At 40.4% G+C, this 22,268-nt stretch overlaps 1 protein-coding gene across 3 annotated transcripts in view; it reads right to left on the reverse strand.

The window, feature by feature from the left end:
* KCNK2 (potassium two pore domain channel subfamily K member 2) overlaps positions 1 to 11,380 on the reverse strand; it is a 129,775-nt gene extending 118,395 nt beyond the window's left edge. For 2 of the 3 annotated variants that reach the window (XM_054063732.1, XM_054063728.1), the window contains exon 1: positions 11,108 to 11,380. The gene's annotated coding sequence lies outside the window, so the exon portion shown is untranslated. Of the gene's footprint in view, positions 1 to 7,351; positions 7,550 to 11,107 lie in introns of those variants that run through there. The other variant, XM_054063729.1, reaches the window with a different exon arrangement.
* Positions 11,381 to 22,268: the final 10,888 nt, after the last annotated feature.

Below are 22,268 nucleotides of genomic sequence, written 5' to 3' on the forward strand. Positions count from 1 at the left end.
ATGAGAAGGAGATATGAAAAACAACAGCAGAGAAGAACAAGTTCTTAAGGTTTCAGGAAATAAAATGTTATAGAATTTTGAAAGAGGGGAGAGTGGGCTTCTGTTTGTTTGTTTTGGCAATGAGAGAAATCAGATGATGAGGAATTGATGTTTGAACTCTTTTATGCTAAATTTTCAATGTTTCTGATTTCTTGCATGCATTCTGATAGGTTTCATAGAAAACCCATGCCGCTGTTATTCATCTGTACTGGGCTACATTTTACCCACTGCTATAGCAACAATTTCCCCAGTTCTCTCTCCTCCAATAATTCCTGGAAGGAACTGTAATTTTCAGCAACACATAGTTCTTTTCTGTAGTTACAACTTATGGTTCATGACTAATTACGTGCTGCATCGATGGCAAAAGTCCAATGACTGGAAAACAAGGTACTGACACTGAGTCTCCTAGAGAAAAATTCACATTTGTGTTGGTAAAGAAATAATCAAGTCCCTAGTCTGTAGCTAAAACAATACTACTCTTTGCTACTGTATCAAAGAAATTCCTGCTAAATCATTCCTGTGGTTTAAGATTTAAACTCTGTGGTGACTCAATGAAATGGAGGATAAACATCTGATAGATGTCAGCAATGGAAGACCCTTTCCTGCCATTTTTTTGATCAATATCTTTCCACCACCATCCCATTTTGAAATGATAAATAAATCCCCCATTAAAAAAACCCCAAACATTAGCATTGCATAGTGTCCATTTAGATTTTACTATTTGTAAAATTGTATACAGGATTCATTTTTTTAGCCCAAGTTTTTTCAGTGTCTAGTTGTGATCTAACCCAGTTATTCCAAAACCTAAAAGTAAGTGCTTTTATCAATGCAGGGCTGTTAAGAAGCATCACACCCCAACAGTTACCATGCTTTCAGTTGCATCTTGCCTTAAAACTCAAGATACCAATCAACTTCCAGATCGTCACAACTTAGTGGGCAACTCTTGTTTCTCTTGCACTCTCCACTCCTTGTTTCCCTCCATACGATTTAAGTCAAACTTGGAAAGCGTACTTACCTTGCAGATGTTCCCACAGAAAGTCATCCTAAAGCAAGTAAATTATCATCTGGGAACTTATATCTGGAATGTGGCCCTTTTGTGCATGGATACAGCTCAGGTAGGAGATCAGCATGCTGTAATGCAGTCCTGTAATCTAAGAAGCTCTTCTATTTGCAATGAGATCAAAGGTATTTTGGCTTTGGCGTATAGAAATCTAGATATTGATTAAAATTCTGGAAAACTCTGACAACAGCTGCTTTAAGCAGAAGTTACCAGATGGTAATAGTTGTGTGGGTACTACGTTGTCTGGCAAGGAACAAGCTAATGATGCACAAAATGCTTTGATGCACAGCCTTCAAGCAGTAAAATTAAAGTGACATGAGGCTTCATACAAGTACTCTTATACCCTGCTTTCCAGTTCTGTGCAATACAAATAATTTTTACCAATACAAGTGTATAGGTAAGGAGACACAAAGCTACTTGACGCGTAAGTGTTGTTTGCATTAAAATGAGTATCATCTCTCAGCATGACTAATATTTGTGAACTTCTGCATAAATTTGCAGAAAGCTATAGATCATTATTTAGATGTATTGCTGTTACAATTGTGGGTGTTTGGAACATAAAAATCCAGCAATCACATGGAGGTTAGAGCACAGACGTCTTTCAATCATATTTTGGAAATGGAACACAATGACAACCTAAACTCCCAAATCCAACTAAGCCTGTCAAGTTTAAGGAAAACCACAGGAAAACTAAGGAAATACTATAAATGCTATTCAGATGGGTATAGCATCAATACAAACAAGACCAGAGCTGTTCCCAACAAAGAACAACTTTGCATTTTAAGGCAACTAATTACAGAGTTATCTGCTGTATGTATATGCATAAGAGCCCCTGATTAGACTCCTTTGGCATAAATGATATGATTGATAACAGAAAAATGACAGACAACAAGAGGATTAGTTGAGCTGCTCTTGCAAGGATGTGTGAAGACTCTGAAGGCTCAAAGCATCATCAATATCCCAGATTTTATTTACTGAAGAAATCCACAGAGCATTGTTCATGCAGAAATAAAGGCAGCAGTATCTATTCAACTGTGTGCTATTTAAAGAAATACATGGTTATGGTCTGCTTTTCCACTCTTACTCTAGAGATCACACACCATATTTGTTACCAACCTGGCCATGCAAAATGCAAAACTAAAAATAGATCTTCACATACACCTTGATTTTACTTTTTCATTCAACCATTCAGCACTTGTACTACAAAAATAATAACCTGTTAGAAGTATATGTGTCTACAGATCAGGGCTCTGTTGGAATCTCCATGAAAATCACATTGAACAGGTACCTTGCTGCTTTAAATTGCAGTGTTAAAATCTTTATCAAAAACCACAAAATAATGCTGAGTGTTTGTTTCAATATTTTTGTGTTCTGGAAAGCTCACTGAATTTATTGGGTTATTTTGTTTTACTGAAAGGTAAGTATAGCAGGCTTGCTTAGAGTTAAATACCCTATTTCTCCTAAAATACATTTTTCATAAAATGAGAGAAGTCTGCTAAACAAATCGCAGACAATCAAAGCCTGATCAAGGTCAGGCAAATTATGTTCATGAATATATACCCCTATGAAGCACAAATATGTTACTCCTGACTGTTGTCACTTCTCTTAGGAAAGAATCTCTTAAGTATCCATATTCTAAAGAAGAAATCTTTTAAAAGACAGTAAAGCAAAATTGACTAAAGGTGATCTAAGCCAGTCACTGGTCTGTGAGTCTGATGATCAACCTTTCTTCCTTTTTCTTGCTGTTTAGGACTTCTGAGAAAGAAATTAGAGTGATAATTTTTGTCCCTAGAAATGTAAGACAGAATAATTACATCAAATCATATCAACTTATTTATGTATTTTTTTATTTGTTCTGTTGGACCATTTCTCCAGGACAACTATTATATTCAATATCCTCAGTATATTAGCATCCTGCAGTAATGAATTTAGGTTGGGCATGTTTATTATATTTATTAACCAAAGGACAAAAATAACAGAATGAAATGTAATAGGACACATACATCTTGTGTGTACTTAGAAAGCAATATATTTAATTGTTTGTCCTTCCTGTTTGTTGATTTAAATGAAAGTCAACAACTGATTCTAAATTCAATACAATTTACTTGGTACATACCAAATTCTGTTCCAGTGGTCGGAGCATCCCTGAACTATAAGCTCCTGTAGCCCTAGATGCTTCTGCAGCAACAGTGAGGGATTCCCACTGGAATGCATCTGCATGTCTGCACTAGGGAAAACAGAAGCGTCCTACAGAGCCCTGTGTTGATCAGCAAGAGTGTGGTCACATAATGTCCTGCCTACCTGTTTTATGTGGCACTGACACATGAAGAAAGCTGGCCCGTATACTCCATTTTCTCAACACCTGAAGTGTGAAAGAAGCTCTTGTGCAAGAGTGAAAAAACAGAGCACAACTATGCAATCTGGAATAAGCTGAGGTCTAGACAAAAGTGACAACTACAACTCCCCCAGAGTGCCAGAAGCAGAAGGCCAGGGATTCAGCATCAGCAAAGGCAACAAGTGCCTGGGGTCACTGTTGAATCACTGCCATCACTGTCCAGTACTCCTGGATGTGTAGCTATCAGATCAAGGATGTGAAAGAATGGCATATCGCATTGCCAATTCCTATACGCAGAGGAGAAAGGGGGCAGCTCCCCAAAACTTCCACATTTGCCCAGACTAAAGGTCCAGCCAGCTCAGTAACTATCTTTGAGAATGGACACACATATGTACGTGGAGCAGAGTACAAGATTAGGGTAAGCAAAAATCATCTCTTTTGGCAGACCCTCACACATCTACCACAATGCAGTTACCTCATTTTAAATGGATGATTTCTCACTGTTTTACCCTGTTGTATTCCCCTGAATTTTCAGATGAAGAGATATGCCAGGAATTTTAAATTTATTTTCCCGTAGCTGGGAAATTATTCTTACAAAACAATAGTTCTCTCCTGTCCAAATACAGTAAGCAAGCTCATGTTTTATTCTCCTAAACTGTGCACAACTGTACAATTAAATGGGTCCTATGCCATTTATTTGTCATGATTTTTCTTTGATCACATCTGCATACTGAACTGTTCAGCCGACAGAACAACTGCTCTTCTTTTAAGTAGTGGATGAAGGGTGATGAAAGTAGAGAAAATGTGCATCCAGCACAATGCTGGAATTTAGATACATGATAAAATATCATGCCAAAGGATCTTAGGGCCCAAAGAGCTTTTTTGTCTCCTGAATTAGGTTAGGAATTTTCTGAATGTTACATGGAATTGGGTCTGGAGACAACAAAAAAAGACATATAGACCAGGCATTGCAGTCTTCAAATAAAATATAGATGAAAATTGTAGAAACTCTGGAGGTCATCCTACCATCATTAAAACAAATTGCAATGATTGTTGCAAGGCAGTGAGGGAGCAGGAGCCGGGAATCTGATAAGTTATTAAATACTGAGCCCTATTTAAAAGTATGAAATTTCTTCGATGCTAAATCTTCAAAGCAATTTGTCAGACATTATCTTGTTAACCTTTATAGTGTAAGCGTTGTTACTATATTTTGAAAACAGGGCAAATAGGGGTGATTTAGCAATCCCCTAGCAAAAGTGGGATAACTGTGCCTCAGGAGCTGCCTCATTCTTTTTGGCTGTGTGTAAATGCCAGTATTAGGATTTTAAAAGAGAACCTCCTGGCTCCTATTCTCAGGACAATATCCAAACCGTTATCTCACTTTCTACACTGCATGAAAACAGAATTAAAATAACATCAGAAACTTCCACCTTGTACTTGTATAAACCCTTCACTTAAAATACATTTCATGTAACTCTATCCAAGCTTAATGAGCAATCATAAAGTAACAAATATAGCACTCCTCAAGGTCACAACCTCACTAGTTTTATTACACCTGTGCTATACCTCCAGCTAAAATAGTTACCCTATAGGCTAACTTCTGGAGAAACTCCTGCTTTTGCAGATCTATTGTTGCTAACATGCAACAATATAAAATTTGTATAAGGCTTGCCAACCTTTAGATCATCTCTTTACACCCTGCAGGCAGACAAATACAATTAACACAACTCAATCCCTTAAATCAAAACTGCTGAGATCCAAGAATTTCATGTTTTTCTAACAGTGAATCCATCTTTAACCCACAGCAGTGAAACATGAATTGGATATAAAGTAGCCATAATGCCTTAGCAAATATCCTAGATTAGCATTTCAATTACTTTTACTACCTTAATAATAAAGAAAAATTAATAAAATAACTGCAGTATTAGGCAGCTGCTGTCTTATATTTCCAATCTTATTATGATTTGTTCAAACCCATTACAGATACTTATATGTTCCAATTCTCAGAGAAGGAAAATGCAACTCATTTTAGTTGAAAGATAACATATTATAACAGAAAGCATTCCTAGTGATGCACAGGTCGTAGCAAAACCAGCAGATGGATAGAACAGAGGCAGTGTGCTCCTTAAAGACATTCAGCAAATGAGATTTTCGTGTCAATCTGGATCTGCCATTTTAAAGTGATCCCTCCTGAACATCTGCAAGAAGGCATATATTGTGTTAGCAGTTTCCTAGTTTTTTTTCCTTTTAGCAGGCTAATATAAAAACGTGATCATTTATTTTATGAAGATGCTTCATAGGGTTTCTCATTTTGGTTATCTCTTTTATTAAGTAAAAACTTCAGCATGAAGCTACCATGACCAATTAGGATAATGACAATGGCGTCCTTTATATTGTTTCTCACTCTGTTTACACCAGTAAATTCCACTAAAATGTGTCTTTTGGATTGGAGTGTTCCATGTCTTAAAAGCCTCTAATTCTACTTAGTTTATCCACTTCAAGACTCCTTTGTAGCTTCCTGTGTAGGTAAGCAGGGTTTAGCATAAATGAGAGCCCAGCTCCAAATATAGACAGTTGTGTTTAGCACTGTGTTTGTTACCACATTAATTTCCTGCATTCCCGTTCCAACACAAATGTCATTTCCCAGTGCAGAGAAGCCTCAGTTGTAGGCAGTTTACAGACTTCATTCTCAGGCCACTAATACTCTGGTAAGGAAATTATTTTTTTCCTTGGAGTCCTATGCCATCTCTGGAATGAAGGCTGATTTGTTGGCATACAAATGAGGATGCTAAATGTACTTCTTGGAGAATGCATTTCAGAAATTTTCCCATGGATTGGAAAAATTGTTCTTTATTTAAACTTTTTAATGAAATAATTGCATTACTAGCAATGGCGATAACAGTTTTAATTGCTTTCAATACCATGATTTAAATCACACTGATTTCCATAAGCATCTAACAGTTCTAGAATTACGTATTTTGAGAGACAAAGGAGTGTCTTTGGGGAGTGATCAGTTCCTCTCCTTTACTTCCCACTCCCACCCAGCAGTTCCAGACCTTTTGCCTTGCTCTTGGCTGGCTGATCACTCTTTTTAACTCCCTCTTTAAAATTGTGAGGAAAGAAAGACTTTTCTGGCTACCAGGGAGAAGGGTTTGCACAGGAGGCAGAGAACCGACCATGAAGGAAAGAAAAAGGTGTGTGCTTGGGTTTGGTTTTTGGTTCCCTCTCTATGCAATAGTCCATAAAGATTCATGCCAAAGCAGCATCCCATAGCACATATTGCCTCATGTAGAGTTAAATCATTTTTTAATTTGGAAATTTAGTAATCAGCAAGAATGCTAGCTGGCAGTACACAGCAGCTCCTTCATCCAAGGAAGGATTCACATCTCCAAGAAGGACATATTCCTTCTGCTGTCAGTGAGCCATTTTCTACTTTGCGCCAAAGAGACTGCAGAAGGTCTATCACTCAAGACAAAACACATAGATTCAAAACCATGGTACACACTTGGCCATGCCTTTTCCCACAGTCAGCTAGAGAACTTAGGAAAAAACACACAGCATCTGTGGAGGGTATGGGAGAAAAGATGATTTCCAGTTCACCTGTGTAAGCAGGTAGGAGAGACATATCACTTTTACTATCCTGAATGCATCTCACCCACACCCCCATGTTCACTCGCCTACATGCAAACCAGTACTGAAACCCACGATATAACATGCAGCTTTGAGTCTTTGCACATTCATTTGGGACATGCCACGAAGGATGCCTACCCATCCTCCCTGTACAACATCACATGTGGGACTGTCCCTCTCTCACATTGCCATTGTTATAGTTCTGGCTTTTCTAATCCCCAGCTTTTCTCAGTTTCTCTGCAGATATCATCGTATCATTGCCATTGCCATAGGGCAGCCATTCTTACCTTCACATCTTGCACCAGGATCTTCACCAGCAGCATCTAACATAGCTCATGTGACTCATGATCATAAGCCATGTATATCATCTATAGCACTGGCTAGATTAGGAGGAAGCTCTACTTGGAAACAGAAGACTGAAAAGATAAAGATGGATGTACCATTCATCTCTCAGATATATCTGGAGGTGCATGTTGCTGCAACAGATTTACAAGTAAACTAACATTTTTTTTTTCAATTTGTTTTCAGTGCTCAGGGTTATTTTTGGCTACGAATGTTATTCTTTGACTGCCTGAGCTCCTCTGGAGGCTTCTTCTTCCTGTGAACCATGGACTGGTTCACTGAGCAGCCTCCAAGTCCTGTGTGGTAAGCTATCAGTTCCAAGAAAAATGAGTCAAGTGTTAGCCCACATGAAATTAATTCCCTGTTATTTTAGGAAGAGACAGAGAGGTTCATAAGTCATTCTCATCCCTGCTGGGAAGCAATCACCGGGCCTCTTGCACAATGCAGTGAACAGGGCTTTCACAGTGATTTAGGCAACATAATGATACAGCCGAGGTAACACACGACATGCCAATGCCATGGAATGTGCCCTTGAAACACAAATACTTCAATGGATGCTCCTGCACTTCAGTTCAACAGGGATCATCCCTCTGCATCCGGGTTAAGATTTGTTGAAAATATTATAAAATAGATTCTCCTAATTATTTTTGAACTTTTAAATGAAATGATTACATTACTAGCAATGACAATTACAATTTGAAATGCTTTCAGTACCATGATTTAAATCTCAGAGATTTCCACAAGCATCTATGCTAGTCATTTTTCCTTTGAATGTGAAGGACTTGGAATCCCTAGGTCATGGGTTTCATTTTGGAAAGGTGAAGCTCAGTCTGCAAACCCATAGACGATCTTGCCATTTTCTGGAAAAGGACTGAAACTATGTTAATCCTTCCTTTAGCTGCACAAATGTGTCTTCTGCAATGACACAGAAAAGCAATACTCATCAGAGTCTCAGGTGAAGATGTTAACTCCTCCACTCTGAGCCCAACTTGACACAGGGCCTAAAGACAGTCTCCTTTATCAAACTTCAAAATTCTATCTGAAGTGCCACTGCAGAGACTAAAATACTGCAGTGCTCCGTATGGCTGGTGGATGGGTTCATCCAGTGTGAGGTACTTTACAATTGTAACTCCTAATTAGCTTCATGACTTCAGGAATTCTAGAATCCACCAGCCCCACTTACAAAGTCCATAGCATGAGTAAAAATATTGATGGTGTACCCCAAACAGGGCTTAGAGAGCAAATATCTTGCACCAACTCCCAAATCCTGCCTTCTCTTATGGAGTTGCATGCAGTCATATAGTTTCCTATGAAACACCAAGGGACAGTGTCTGCTCTACAGATGCATGACAAACCAGTAATACCAAAGAATACAATGCTATATAAAAAGAGAGTGGCAAGTGGTCACTGTAGCTGAGATTGAGGTTAAATTTATTTCTGGAGCTTCTCTGTCAACAAGTTATTTAAGGCTTGTCTCTATATTTTTATCCTTCCTGCTGGTTAGAGTTTCTGGATCATTACTGCAAATTAATGACGAAAATATTAGTAAGCTAGACTTCCTTCCAGTGGCTGGAAACATGTACTTTAGAAACATGTTCCTCCACTAGTTTATTGCAGCCAGAAATTACAGGTTTCCAAGAATCAAATCAGGTTATTTATATATTAGATGAAAAACACAGAGGATAGATTTTACTTCTAAAATTTCAGCAACAAGAAGAGTAGTTTGGAAGTGTACTCAAGTACTCTTGAGATAAATAAACAGATTTATACATTTATAACTACACATCCGTTTTGACTGAGAATGCAGATTTTGTACATCACACCCAAAGAAGAAGATGAAGGAAACAATCTCACAGCAGCTTCATTCTGCAGCTTTTATGGTGTGCTCGAATTTGCAAGATGCACAATCTCCACTAAAGTTCACAGGGTAGTATAAGCATTGGTAATTGGTATGTTTCCTAAAGAAGATAAACTTCTGCCTTAGAGAGTCCCTTAAGAGAACTGAATCCTCCTTAAGTGGTAGTTGTATGTGGCAATGACAGACAATAATACTTTTCAATTCCTGTACTATAGTAGCCTCCACTTAATAGTTTAAATCTCATATTGATTTAAATGTGATTCTTTGCTAAAGCGACCACTTCACAATGTAAGATGAATATTGGTTAAATTCATGTGACTTCTGCCTCCTGGAAAGAAAATTTATAATAGTAACGCCACAGAAACCTGCAGAGAAAATGACAAACACATAACGGTACACCTAGCTTCCAACGATATCCACTGAAAGACACATAGAGGGAGAGAAAGCAGAAGACTGAAAGATAACACAAATTTGTATGGAAAAACCCACAGACAGATTAAGATTGCTAAAGGTTGGGAGTATTCAGTTATTTCTGATATTTATACTTCTGAAAATTAAGCTCTAAACCTTCTAATGAGTTTTTGCAGCACAACTGCATTTGAAGTCTTAGTTTTGATGTTTGTTTTAGCTCCAGCGTTGTCCGCCATGGTTGGACTAGCACTTCCATCAGGACAATGACTAAAGAGTGTAGTAAAACAGCTAGAGAATATCTCGTTCAATGATTCAGCAAGAGGGACACTGTCATAGATAGGTTTAGGTTTTAAAATGGAATATCTCTCTTCTGCCTCCCTCACCAATTCTCCCTTACCATAAGCAGGTAGGGAAAAATTCCCTGGTGTTGATCTGCTTATGCTACTTAAGACAGAGGACAGAGGAGAGGGAAGTAGAAGGGTGGGGGAAGGGAGAAAGAGAGAGAGGAAGAAAGGGCAAGCTCGTTAATGTTTTTCTTTCTGCTTGTTTTTATGAGTCACTCCACTAAGTATTTGCATTAGCAGGTCTCCTGCTGCTGCTAGATCATTCAACTGTTTGTTTAGTTGCTGTGCCTCTTGAAAAGTCCAACAACACTGAATTTTTGCACTATGTCCTTGTATTTTACTAATTAAATCTTTAAGAAATAAATAACTTCCCACCACCGTGGTCCATGTAGCAGCACCAGTTCCCCAACCTCAGTACTACTACTCAAGAAAAGATTAGAATTTTATTGCTACTTCTTCATATGTTGTCTCCTGACCAAGTTGTAACAGAAAAAGTAAAAATAACAACATAACTGGAATATCACAATAATCAAATTTAAAGTTCAAATATTTTTTTTACCCATCTGAGGATTGAAACAAAAAAGTTGCTTAACCTTGGATGACATTTGCAAACACAAACACTTAGTATAACTCTGATCAACATACATTGATAGAGTTGTATTTCTCTATTCAGATATGAGACTAACATTGCTCAGAAATGTATCAAATCAGAAGCTATATATACACTAAGGCTGCCTTATAACCACAGAACAGGGTTTTCAAAAAATCTTGCAGTTGAGCTAAACAACAGTAGGGCTATAAGCAAAACTATATCATGGCCAGCATGAAAAGAAGCTGCTAAGTCTAATGAAAGCAAAGGAAGAAAGAACAGCAGACAGCTTTTCCTGTCTGTATGAGATAACCAGAAATTTTCTGTGTGACCTCCTTTATCTCTTGCTTATTCCTCAACGTTCTGAATTTCTTTAAGAGTTTGCTTTCAATAAACCTTTTGTTTTCCTTTTCAGTGTGCCAGAATAAGATATGTTAACTAAATACAAACTAGAAACCTGACTGTTGGATTAAAAGGTGATAAAACCATCAGAACTTACCAGTTCACAGAGAAGGATGTTTCAGACAAGAAATTCACTCTATGTGAGAGATTGGGTCTCAAGAGGAGCATTTGTAAAGGAAGCTCTTCAAAGTAGGTCTATATCTTCTGCATAAGGTGTTTGTTTTATTTTTCCTTTTCTTCAATAATAATGAAAAAAATGGTTGCTTAAAGGATGTAAAAGCCTTGTCTTGACTCTGAAAGAGTCAGCATATTAAAAGCAACTTTTCTTGATTGCAGTCTTATGATCTAGACAACTTTCTCTCAAGCACAGTTCAACCCCAAACAATGACTGTGTATAAATGGTATCTTCTTACTTATTACATCTGTTCCCTGTGTGAATTCGGAGATGCATGTGCTGACTTCAGTAACAAAAATACTTTTTTTTTAGTTACTTGTTATTCTTGCTACATCAACATAATTGAGGGAGTGTGAGCTATCCTATTGTCTACCACCAACTGAACTATGGGATAATTAAAGAACTAGTTAGCTATTTCTATGCAAATTAACTGCCTAGGTGAAATGCCCTTCAGAATATTTGTCACATATAGTGATCTGCTAGAAGACATGAAGCTAGAAGATTAAAATGTTTAGTTGCCTGATTTAACCTAAAGACTTCTAGGGAAGAAAGTCTGTCTTCCACTTGGCACCTGGGCATATTTTGTTTTGAAGTGTCTGGAAACATTGAACACAATTTTCTAAAGCTGAAAGTTTAATCTCCCTCCTGTATAAATGTTGTTTTATTCTAGACATGTTCTTTCCCTGTATGCCACTTAGGATCAAGACGGACATTTGAGAGGGGGTGCCACTTGGATGACTCTGGAACAGCAGTGTCAGTCTCTACTTAAAACTTATGGCAAGACACTGCTTCAACTTGTGATCTGCAACTTGTACTATTTTCTGGACCATGGTATTGGTGTTCAAATCTCTTTAACTACACACATACAACTGATCAGCATGTTCTACTCAGAATGCTTTTCCTTATCTCTTGTTCTACAGCAGGTGGAAGTCACTAGCTAAAACAAAGATGTTCCTCAGTAGTGGCTATGGCACAAAGTTTCAGAATATGGAATTACTAGCAGTTAGTTAAAATAATCCTTCAGGTGAAGTGTTAACACACTCTCTGGGCTCTGAAAATGCTAGATTTAATCCCTACTAGTAATCCTGTGATGGATTTGTTTCAATATTACATGAGCCTATGCAGTCATTTTGCCTATGGTATAACCTTTTTGCCTGATACTGTGTCCTGTAATTCTTCCACTGCAGGTTCTTTGGTTCCAGTTTTGCTCTGTGACACAGCTTCTTAATAGCTTCTTTTAGCTCTACATAATCTGAAAGACAGGGCACACAGAGGTCTGGATAAACAAATTTTTAAAGAACTGCAGAAAATATCAGGGTAGAGCTCACATAAAATCTGATTTTTACTCTGGTCACTTAATGCAGATAATAGAGGCCTGTGATAGTATGTGCATGCCCTGGACTGTACACTGGTTCAATATGTGCACGCAGCTGCCTTTAAGTTTAATGTGAGTTTAACATATCAAGGAAAGGGACGGCATACCCTTCAGGGTGAATGCATGTTCTCAAAAAAACTAATAAACTCATACAATAATGCCTGTTTCTGTTTCTAAGATAATGATGAAGGTTGGGTATTGATAACTGAGCACTTTTATGACTGATACATATGCATCGATTGTTCATCTCAGTCAATAGCATGTTATTGACAGCGCTGAAATATGTTTTTCTGCCAGCTCTTAATGCATTCTATATCACTCTTAACATTAAATGTGTGGGGAGCATTACTGCTTCTGAGAGCTTATTTTTCCTAGCACCTTCCAACAACCACACGCCATTGAGAAGAGCTCAAAGACATGCTCCTCGAAGGTTGTGCTGAGGTCAGTATCGCCCTTCTGATTGCATCAGTCCTTCTTCACCCACAGAGCTGTGGCAGAAGGGCCTGTCTGTGGTGGGCACACAGTCCTTGCAAGCAGCCCCAACCCTGCCCTGAAGCTCTAAATATTTAATCTGATGAGCTGACATAATTTATCGGTCACCCTTTGCCATCTGTTTTTCTGAAAACACTTGGGACATGGACCTGTTGGAGCGAGTCCAAGGAATCATAGAATCATAGAGGTATTAGGTTGGAAAAGACCTTAGAGATCATCAGCTCCAACCATACCTGTCCACTACTAAACCCTGTCCCAAATCACCTCAGCTACTCGCCTTTTAAACTCCTGCAGGGATGGTGACTCAACCACCTCCCTGGGCAGCCTGTTACAGTGCTTGATAACCCTTTCTGTGAAGAAATTTTTCCTAATGTCTAACCTAAAGTTCCCCTGTTGCAGCTTGACACCATTCCTTCTTGTCCTATCACCTATCGCTTGAGAGAAGAGACCAACACCCATCTCTCTGCAACCTTCTTTCAGGTAGTTGTAGACAGTAATAAGGTCTCCCTCAGCCTGCTCTTCTCCAAGCTAAACAACCCCAGTTCCCTCAGTCGCTCCTTGTAAGACTTGTTCTCCAGCCCCTTCACCAGCTTTGTTGCTCTTCTCTGGACACGCTCTAGAACCTCAATATCTTTCTCATAGCGAGGGACCCAAAACTGAACACAGCACTTAAGGTGCAGCATTACCAGCGCAGGGTACAAGGTGAGAATCACTTACCTGGTCCTGCTGGCCACAAAAATTGTCAAAGGCCTGGAACATCTGCCCTATGAAGAGAAACAGAGAGAGTTGAGGTTGTTCAGCTCAAAGAAGAGACGACACCGAGGAGACCTTATTGTGGCCCTTCAATACTTGAAGGGGGCTTATAAGAAAGATGGGGAAAAACTTTTTAGCAGAGCTAGTAGCAACAAGGCAAGGGGTAATGGTTTTAAACTCAAATAAGAGAGATTTAGACTAGATACTAGGCAGAAAATTTTTACATTGAAGGTGGTGAAACACTGGAACAGGTTGCTCAGAGAGGTGGTGAGTGCCCCATCTCTGGAAGCATCCAAAGTCAGGCTGGATGGGGCTTTGAGCAACTTGATATGGTTGAAGATGTCCCTGCTCACTGCAAGGGGTGTGTGGGGTGTGGACTAGGTGACCTTCATGGTCCCTTCCAGCCCAAACCATTCTATGATTTTATGATGCACTGGCTCTAAAGACTCACCTCTCGCACACTTCGCCAGCCTTTGCTGCCGAGACCCAGCCTTTGCTCTAAAATTGAGGTGGCAGTGCTGTACATCAGAGTTGCTTAAGGTGCTTTCAAAACGCCCTGCCAATGGGGACAATGTTTTCTGGAGACACCCAAAGGGAGGGGAAGTGGGGATGGCAGCGGGCACAGAGCTGGGCTCTGCCCCCCTGCCCTGCCTGGGCAGCTGTGGTTGCCAGGTGGATCCCCACTGCTATGCTGTCCCCACAGGACTTCAGCGGGCTCCCTTCCCCCTGCTTTCCCTCTGCCTGCAAGATAACCTGGCACCCGTGGATGCCCCCGGGGTGCACGGGGACCATGAGTGGCTGGACGGGCTCCCCAGGGTCGTGGGGAGGGCAGTGGGCATTGCAGGTGCCAGGAGCCTGGCTCTTCTCAGTGTGCCTGGTGACCAGAGGCCCTGGGCACAAGCTGAAATACAGGAGGTTCCCCACTTATTGGATGAGGGAAAGGCTGTGCACATAGTCTACTTGGACTTCAGTGAAGCCTTTGACACAGTTTCTCACAGTATTCTGCTCAAGAAACTGGCTGCCCCTGGCCTGGATAGGTGCACCCTCTGCTGGGTGGAAAACTGATTGGATATCCAGCCCAAAGAGTTGTGGTAAATGGAACTAAATCTAGCTACAGGCTGGTCACAAGTGGTGTCCCCAGGGCTCAGTGCTGGGTCCAGTTCTGTTCCATACCTTTATCAATGATCTGGATGAAGGCATTGAAGGTACCTTTGGCAAGTTTGCAGACGACACTAAGCTGGGAGGAAGTGTTGGTCTGCTTGAAGATAGGGAGGCTCTCCAAAGGGATCTGGACAAGCTGGACCACTGGGCTAAGACCATTGGGATGAGGCTTAACAAGGTCAAGTGCCAGGTCCTGCACTTGGGACACAACAACCCTGTGCAATGCTACAGGTTTGGGGAAGAGTAGCTCAAGAGCTGCCTGGAGGAGAAGGACCAGAAGGACCTGGGGGTGTGGGTTGATAGCTGACTGAACATGAGCCAGAAATGTGCCCAGGTGGCCAAGAAGGCAAATGGCATCTTGGGCTATATCAGAAACAGCGTGGCCAGCAGGACGAGGGAGGTAATTGTACTCTTGTACTCTGCACTAGTGAGGCCTCATCTTGAATACTGTGTTCAGTTCTGGGCCCCTCACCACAAGAAGGATGTTGAGGTTCTGGAGCGTGTCCAGAGAAGAGCAACAAAGCTAGTGAAGAGGCTGGAGAACAAGTCTTATGAGGAGTGGCTGAGGGAACTGGGGTTGTTTAGCCTGGAGAAGAGGAGGCTGAGGGGAGACCTTGTCACTGCCTACAACTACCTGAAAGGAGAGTGTAGAGAGGTGTGTGCTGGTCTCTTCTCCCAAGTGACAGGTGATAGGACAAAGGGGAATGGCCTCAAGCTACACCAGGGGAGGTTGAGATTGGACATTCCAAAAAAATTTTCACCAAAAGGGTCATCAGGCACTGGAACAGGCTGCCCAGGGAGGTGGTTGAGGCACCATCCATGAATGTGTTTAAAAGGCAGGTAGATGAGGTGCCTAAGGATATGGTTTAGTGGCAGATAGGTATGGCTGGACTCAATGATCTCAGTGGTCTTTTCCAATCTAGTGATTCTATGGTTCTATGATTCTACGAACATCAGGAATCCATTTTTCCTATGAGAGTGATAGAGTGCTGGCACAGGTTGCCCAGTGGAGTGTCCATCCTTGTCCATCCATGGACATATTGAAACGCTGTCTGGACATGGCCCTGGGCAACCACCCCTGGGCGGCCCTGCTTAAGCAGAGGAGTTGGACCAGCTGACCTCCAGAGGTCCCTTCCCACCTCAACCATTCTGATTCTGTGGAATCCTGTAGAGCCTCACTCAGAAATTTCAGAGCTGAGGATCATCCTTCACTAAAGACTTCCAGGATTGTGCTTAAATTTAACAAGAGCTTTGTAGTCTGCTGCTGCTGGTTGTAGCTTTATAGTGGAGAAGGTCCCTTAGCACAGACTTTGATAGCAGCTAGAAAGCCTCCAGTAGAGAGCTGCCTGTGCCTTAAGAGAGCGAGCAGCAGGGAATTACATTTAATGTCTCCTCCTTTCAGTTCCAACATTCTTTCAGCAAGTCACAGCAGGGCTTCCCTACAATGCTGTGTGATCTCACTCTGTTCACTAATTTCCCCTTGTAACAGGAATGCTCTTCCTTGCACAATATAAAAAAAAAGATCATGTGGCTGTAAAACCTGATAATTTAATGGTACTGTAGTTTTAAACAATGTAAGTTTGTCCTGCTGGATGCTTTGCTTGCATTCTGATCTAACCTGTGTCTTATGTCATTTGAGAAGTTAAGAAAAAGCAAATAAACAAAAAGCATAACACTGTCCCACTTCAATATCGGTTGTTTTTTTTTACTGAAAAGAAGAGTCGGGTCTCCATGATGAAGACAGACAGCATTTTGCTGCTGCAGCATAGTCAGTAGTCTATTAAAAGTGCTCATACATCTGAAGATTCTCAGTCCCACTTCACAAGATTCATTGTAATTAGGTACATTTTTTGTTGTTGAACTGCTAGCAGAAAATAGCTTTTTTACAGAAAATGGAAAATTTAATTGCAGTAGTCCAGTTTTGCTACACATTTTGGACGGTTCATTTTATGATGTCTGTAGCTGCAACAAAGTCTTTTTCAGCCTAGCCTTGATGGTGTTTGAAGAAACTATTTGAGTATTCAGGTTTAGAATACAAGACAGAGGTATGGTCTCTCTATTGCTCTCACAAACACACACATAGCTGCCCATATGTCTTCATACCTTCTGCTTGAAAACACTGATGAACTTCTAGAGGATCAAAATGTGACCTTGTTGATGTCAGTATCAACATTATTATGGACTTCAGTGGGGGATCAATCTGCAAGCAAATTTACAATCATGGCTGAAAATCAAAAGTAAAATGTACTTGCCTATTAGAGTCACTATTTGTAAAGTATTTTACTGGGCCAATTTTGTAAAGGATAAACATGTAAAAAAGATTTTATGGGTTTTTTTCCCCTACAATTTTTGTTTTAAAGGAATTACAGAGAAAAAAAATACTCAAAAATACCTGTCTTGATGATTTCTTGACTAGCAGAATATGAAAATATCAAGGAATTGCAGCAAAATCAAAAAATTCCCATCTAAATAAATGGAACTGTTGCATAGCTGAGGTTATATAAACATGTTCATTCATGTAAGAAGAGCTGTCTTTTGCCCAAATGTGTGATGACCTAGGATCTTTTCTAAGAAGCACCAAGGAATATAAAAGTACAGGTAGGTAAATAAAGACTTAAAGATCTGGCTAGTGCTGGTGGCCTGATCCATTAAGATAATGAGAAAGTCTCAGCTCTTTTAATTATTTACAAATGGTTGGCCCGATTCTCTATGTGAAATGAATTCTTCCTGAATGCCTTTATGCCTGTCACTCAGGAAAGAAGAATTATAATATCATTTTAATCCTGTAATGTCTGATTAGTCAAGCCAAAACCACACAAACATGTCATGCTAACTTTACAACTTAAAATTCTCCCAAAAGCCTATTGGTCTCAGCAGTGGCTGAGTTTATCATTAGTATCTGATATCATATTTTTCCCTGTCCTTCATATTAACTTTGTGACAGTATAACTTGAGAGAGTTTGGCTGTAAATCATGGGTTTAATTTTATCTCAGCAGATGTAGATATCAGTGACTGTCTTTAATCATATAATTTAAAATTTGGAAGTTGTTAATTTGGCCTCATTAGTCAGTGTCACAGTATATAGTTAAAAGGAGGAGTATCTGGAAAATTTGCACATGTTGAATTAATATTACTTAGCAATTAAGAGGAACTGAAATGCTTTCAAGGTAGCTGCTGGAGTTATTGCTAATACTACAAAGTATTGGTAAATACAAAGATCTTGTTTGTCATCCTTTTAATTGTATTTAGAGATGGCACAAATTGATGTAATGACTACTCCATAATGAATTCTAATACATTTATTAGGAAGAAAAATACTAAATCTCTTCCTTCTTTCAGAAGCTAACTTTGGGTGTTAGAAGAAGTGGTATGAGGACAAAAAGAGATTAGTTTTTCTGTATGTACTTGCTGAAGTTTTTTTCAGGTACTTGAAAGGCTGGATACCTGTGGAAGCATGTTGAACTAGATGGACTGCATTTCTAACAAAAAAAACCAAATCATTTTATTGACATATTTCACTTAAGAGTTGCGAAAGCTCATCTTCTTTATCTGACACTGTTTGTATCCTGGCTCAGTAGTTATTCTCTGAACTGGGCTTTATACATCCCCCTATGGGGTTTATTTTAGCATGTAGGAACACACACATTACTGTCCCTGCTGTCCTTATGCTGGAGGCTTTACGACTAGATAGAACTGAGCTGTTTTATTGACTTTTGGCTACCGGGAGTTTTTTTGCCTACTCTGGAGAAGTTTCCAGTTTGCTAGCATCCAGCGCTTCACCATCCCTTGTCACTGATGTGGCCACAGTTGTGGCTGATCTTGGCTTTGCTTTGTGACACCTGGCACTGATTATTCCACACTAGTGCCAAAGGTACTGTAGTAAACTTCCTGGCAGCCCCATCAAGTGCACAGCATGCCCCTGAAGTGACATAAAGAAAAGAAAAAGTTCGCAAATTGTTTTCCTCCTCTTCCAGCCATCAGTCTGTTATTTCCATCTGCTGCAGCTGCTGAAAAGAGGCTGTATTACCTCTATGAACTGCTGAAACTTGTAGCTAACTGCTGTGAGCCAGCAGGTTTCAAATGTGAACTGCAGTTCGTTGTGAAGATCTTGTGCTCAAGATGGTCACCTTTGACCTACCACATGGCACATCAGCAATGATTAATGGTCCAGTGTGCTAGAAAAATGGAAAATAGAAATAATAGAATGATAATAAAAGTATGATAATTCAATGGAATGAATTTATTTTCTTGTCAATATAAATTATACTTATTCATGTAATTCATTCATATAATATTATAGGTCCAACAACTGTACTAAACAGTCTTTATATTAGACAATGCATTATACTTGACAAAAAAGAGATAAAATTCAGTAATTCTTCACTGTATAGAACCGAAGCTGGCTTCAGAATTTGTTGCTTTGTCAGGCTGTAACACATCAATGTCATGTTGTGTAGAAAAAGTCAAAGCATGTGCATGAGCAGAGGAAATCCAGTCAAGTAGAGGGAAAAATATCGAAAAATCAAGGGGGAAGAGGCAGCAATTGCCAGCTGCTCTGATTACATATTCTTTTCTGTTCTCTTCTTCATCCTTTTGGTGTAATTTCTTTTTTAAGGTACCTTGTTATTTGTAAATCAATATAGCTCACAGCTGTCCTGCCATTCTTTGGCATATAGGCATTAGGATAAAATTAACAGAATATGTCTTATGAAGGCCTGTTAGTCCGGAGTCCATTTGCTCAATCGTTTTTTCTTTTCTTTTCCATTAGGCATTAGAATCATAGAATCATAGAATCACTAGGTTGGAAAGGACCCACTGGATCATCAAGTCCAACCGTTCCTATCACTCCCTTAAACCATGTCCCTAAGCACTTCATCCACCCGTTCCTTGAACATCTCCTGGGAAGATGACTCGATCACCTCCCTGGGCAGTCTGTTCCAGTGCCCAATGACTCTTTCTGTGAAGAATTTTTTTCTGATATCCAACCTGAACCTCCCCTGGTGGAGCTTCAGGCTATTCCCCCTTGTCCTGTCCTCTGTCACTTGGGAGAAGAGGCCAGCTCCCTCCTCTCCACAACCTCCTTTCAGGTAGTTGTAGAGAGTAATAAGGTCTCCCCTCAGCCTCCTCTTCTCCAGGCTAAACAACCCCAGATCTCTCAGCCACTCCTCGTAAGACTTGTTCTCCAGCCCCTTCACCAGCTTCGTTGCTCTTCTCTGGACACACTCCAGAGCCTCAACATTCTTCTTGTGGTGAGGGGCCCAGAACTGAACACAGTACTCAAGGTGCGGTCTCACCAGTGCCGAGTACAGAGGGAGAATAACCACCCTTGACCTGTTGGTCACACCGTTTCTGATACAAGCCAAGATGCCATTGGCCTTCTTGGCCACCTGGGCACACTGCTGGCTCATGTTCAGTCAGCTGTCAACCATCACCCCCAGGTCCCTCTCCTCCGTGCAGCTCTCCAGCCACTCTTCCCCCAGTCTGTAGCGCTGCATAGGGTTGTTGTGCCCCAAGTGCAGGACCCGGCATTTGGCCTTGTTGAACCTCATGCTATTGGCCTCAGCTCAGTGGTCCAGCCTGTTCAGATCCCTTTGGAGAACCTCCCTACCCTCCAGCAGATTCACACTTCCACCCAGCTTAGTGTCATCCGCAAACTTGCTGAGGGTGCACTCAATGCCTTCATCCAGGTCATTGATAAAGACATTGAACAGGGCTGGACCCAGTATCGAGCCCTGAGGAACCCCACTTGTGACTGGCCTCCAGCTGGAGTTAACTCCATTGACCACCACTCTCTGGGCCCGGCCATCCAACCAGTTTTCAACCCAGGAGAGTGTACGCCTGTCCAGGCCAGAGGCTGACAGTTTCTGCAGCAGAATGCTGTGAGAAACTGTGTCAAAGGCTTTACTGAAGTCCAAGAAGACTACATCCACAGCCTTTCCCCCATCCAGTAGTCGAGTCATTTTGTCACAGAAGGCTATCAGGTTAGTTTGGCAAGATCTGCCTTTTGTAAACCCATGTTGACTGGGCCTGATCACCCGGTTTCAGTTTCAGTCTCTGGGGGCAAGAGGAGTCCAAACAGTAAATAAAACATACAAGACTGGTAGAGACTGGGTTTCTTCTGGGTGTAGGTCAGTGGACCTGACGGAGCCTATGGCTTTGTCTTGCCCAAAACAACAGAGAGGAGTTATCAGCTAAGCTATACTGACAGAAGAAACTGAATCTGAAAAGTTTTTTTCTAGTTGTATAACTTAAAATAACATATTATACAATATGTAAAATGTACAATATGATTTATAATTTACAAGTAAATGAGGCTGTAAAATGGCGAAACACTTTACCATTGCTGCCCTGCATCTAAGCAGAAGTTCATCTGGTCAAATATGTCTCCAATATTGGCCATAAGTAGCTGCCTGGAAAAGTATAAAACCAGGGCAAGAATACAACACTTTCCTCTAATACTCTCTCCCCTCCCTTTTTTCCTTTCTCAACCCTTTGGAGAAAAATGGCCTTCAATCTTTTGCTAACCATAGTGGTGGACACATAAACCTCAGAGTTTTTTAACAGCACTCATCTCATGTTTCAGTGTTTTTTTGTACTTAGATGAGTTCTGATTTGCCGATTGTTCTGTGTTAGTGTTTAAGTATGACTGATTTTGAGTCTGCACAGAGTGAAGGACAACTATTGCCCTGAGAAACCTTAAAACTATGTTTTATCTAGACAAGATAAATTGGAAGGGGAAAAGGTACACATCATGATCTTTGATGCTCTAAGTTATGCACTAATTTTAAATATATCCCTAAAGTCATTTTCAGTCTGGTAGACAGAACGTTGCTGCAGAGCCAAAGCAACAGAACCCTACATAGCGATTTGAAGCTCAAGGAAGTTTCCGCTGCCACAGCATTCAACCTTCTTCACAGCATGCAGAGAGAAAGCGTTTGCTTTCTCTGAGGGAGAGTGGAGTATGCTGGAGGAGTAGGCTGGCCATCCTTGGATGGATGCTGCCACGAACCTTCCAGTGAGTAGGGAAAGGGATACTTCAAAGCCATAAATGTGTCTGAGGTGATTCTTGGGCACCAGGAGAAGGTCATATTGCACCTATTCTGCTAAAGTCAGCCTTCTTCCTGCTGAAAAGAAAAAAATAGGGTCTTGGAAGAGACATAGAAGCACAAGTGATTTTAGGGCTTGAATTTTCAAAGGAGTCTATAATAAATGAAGTAATGTGCCAGCAGCAGGTTCATATCCATCAGCAGAGACAGCATAAATTTACTTATATCTTGCTTTTACCTGCCCAGGATGGGGCC

This window comes from Cuculus canorus, chromosome 3 (genome assembly GCF_017976375.1).
Source record: "Cuculus canorus isolate bCucCan1 chromosome 3, bCucCan1.pri, whole genome shotgun sequence".
NCBI lineage: Eukaryota > Metazoa > Chordata > Aves > Cuculiformes > Cuculidae > Cuculus > Cuculus canorus.